At 34.9% G+C, this 2,521-nt stretch overlaps 1 long non-coding RNA gene across 1 annotated transcript; it reads right to left on the bottom strand.

Moving 5' to 3' along the window:
- Positions 1 to 1,657: 1,657 nt before the first annotated feature.
- Positions 1,658 to 2,210, bottom strand: LOC110103486. Its single transcript, XR_002303958.2, has 3 exons — positions 2,049 to 2,210; positions 1,847 to 1,889; positions 1,658 to 1,758 (listed from the first exon to the last, which is right to left on the bottom strand). It is a non-coding gene; the product is annotated as an uncharacterized LOC110103486 (long non-coding RNA).
- Positions 2,211 to 2,521: the final 311 nt, after the last annotated feature.

The raw sequence follows: 2,521 nt of genomic DNA, 5'->3' as shown, positions 1-2,521 counted from the left end.
ATCTTTTGCATGTAATACATAAAGTTTTCCCCCATCTTATTTGCCATAAAGTTTATCCGCTATAACATCATCATGCTGTTTCCTAACATTCAGATCTTGAACCATGGGTCTCTGACAATCAAAGGTGTGGCAACCCTAGTGAGGCCATTTTCTTTACATTTGCATCATACATACATCATGATGGATTGTGACCACTGGATGAAGTTGTGGCCATCAACTATGTGTCTTATAATTTGTAGGATGGGACATTCAATCCCACTAAGGTTGTTGAAGAAGATAGCACTTGGATTTGGAGGCCAATTACAACATTGAGCTATTGGAGGTACTAGCCATGTCGTGCTTCAGCATGGAAGGACTTAGGCAGAGTTCTCCCTCACTAATATACCAAGTTGAAAATTAAAATAAAATAAAATAAAAACATTGAAAAAATTTATTTTTATAACACATTTAAGTTGTACAAATGGATGCCATATTTTTAATAGTAGGTCAGCTCTCTTCTTAGAAATAAAAACTAGTATACCTTGGTGAATCTTTTTAATAAGGAAAATATGAATGATGGGAGATTTGCTTCTAACACATTTCCTAATGTATACTCAAATATTCGTAGACCTGGTTCAAGTTAAGTCGACCCAATCTAACATTCTAGATAAACGAGCTAAATGAGAGGGACTAATCTATTGAACTCTGGTAAGTTTTGACGAACTCTCTAAGGTCACAACAAACTCACCAGAACTAAGGTGAGCTCACCTAAGACAATGAACTTGTCAAAATAATGGTGAATTCATCAGTCATAATGAACACTCCTATAAACCATTATACTTGGCCTAAGATCCGATAGGCCTACTTCACCTAAGCACTCAAATACATTTTTAAAGACAACTCATCCTAACTAATTAGGATAATAAGCTTTGACAAAAAAACAACTTGCCAGTACTCAAGGACTTGAAGTGGAATTAGCAACATATTCATATGAATAAATTCCCATGGATTTGGCCTCTATCCATCTATGTCTCTTTTTTATTTGCATATTTTAGGTTGCATGCCTCACATATTACAGTAAGTAATTGTTAAGATTTGTTATATTTTTTTACTTGGCCAAAATATAAAATTTCTTACAGCATTGAGCCTTGGCCCAAGCCTATAAATAGAGAGTTAAAATAAGAGCCACTGACATCAAATCATTCAAGCTCAAAGCCTTGTACTTTTTAAAATCTAAATCTCAGAGCTTCTAACATTATATTCTCTTTTTTTCTCTCTAATTGTTGTCATTTTGTCTTGTCTTTCTTGTTAGTAAGGGTACGGTATGATCTACAAACAAATTTCAATTTAAAACCTAACATGCATCCCACAGTAGTACAGGTAAATAATAACCTTTATAACACCAGTGGTCGCCAATAACCCCATTTAATACCTCATTAACACCTACTATAATTAGGAGATTGAGCCATTAATAGACAGTAGTAGGATCATTCCTTTACACGGCAGTATTAATGGTTCTTCAAATGTGGCAGCAACAATAATTCAATGATTTCCTTTCAGGAAGGACAAGAAATCAACCTTCAAACAGCCCTAAATGACTCGAGTGAATTTTTCACGTATTGGTAGATCATTTTTTCTTTCTATCTATGACAGATGAAACAAAATATCGTCTGATCAATGTAAATGGAACAAATATGAGGTAAGATTAGGATCATACTTGACCAAAAATTGCATCCGTCTTGACAAAGTTGCTTACATTATCTGCTCTGCTGCTCAGAACTTGAGGGAGAATGAAAATGCATAAGCAAACAACAAATCTGCTATATAGGAAGAAATAAGCAAGAAAAAAAGGAATAACGTTCACCACCTCCATAAATGCTGCGAATCAACTCCTTCTGCTTCTCTGGCGGCTGCGCTTCAGATCAAAGGGGATAATTACACAGATAGAAAACAAAATGGAATGATGGGGGTTAAAAGAGGGAATTATGGAAGATGACATACCCTAAAGCATAAAAAAGGGTAAAAGGCAGTACTCGAACAAATAAGGAAAACAAGAAAAGGATAGAAACCTGGAACTCATAGAATCTAAGCAGGCGGGGTTTTCCCTGTGTGTTCAACACTATGACTGCTCGAATCATGGCTTATGGGTCACTCGCACTCCACAGATTAGAAGAGAACTTCGCCGGCGATCGACCAACCAAGAGCTGGCACCGAAAAATGAATTAAAGAAGCAAAAATTCGTATAAATAACTATTTAAATTTATAATCATTTATAGTTTTATATTTATTTATATAATATCTAAATAATATCATAAAATTTTAAAAATAGATACTGTATTTTAGATAAGTTCATGTTTGATACGTGATCACAAATTTATCTTGATTGGGCACGAATCTCGAGGCAAAAAGTTAATTGAAAATTTCAAAGATTAAATTCAGGAGCATATGAACTCCGATTTCAGCGAGCTTATAGTCAAACTGAGCGTCGTGGAAATTCGAACCCAACAACACCAAATTCGACCCAATTCGAGTCCAAATGGGT

Source organism: Dendrobium catenatum, unplaced genomic scaffold, assembly GCF_001605985.2.
Source record: "Dendrobium catenatum unplaced genomic scaffold, ASM160598v2 fragScaff_scaffold_289, whole genome shotgun sequence".
Classification (NCBI taxonomy): domain Eukaryota; kingdom Viridiplantae; phylum Streptophyta; class Magnoliopsida; order Asparagales; family Orchidaceae; genus Dendrobium; species Dendrobium catenatum.
The sequence above is the reverse complement of the archived record's forward strand: the minus strand, read 5'-3'. Positions and strand labels throughout refer to the sequence as shown.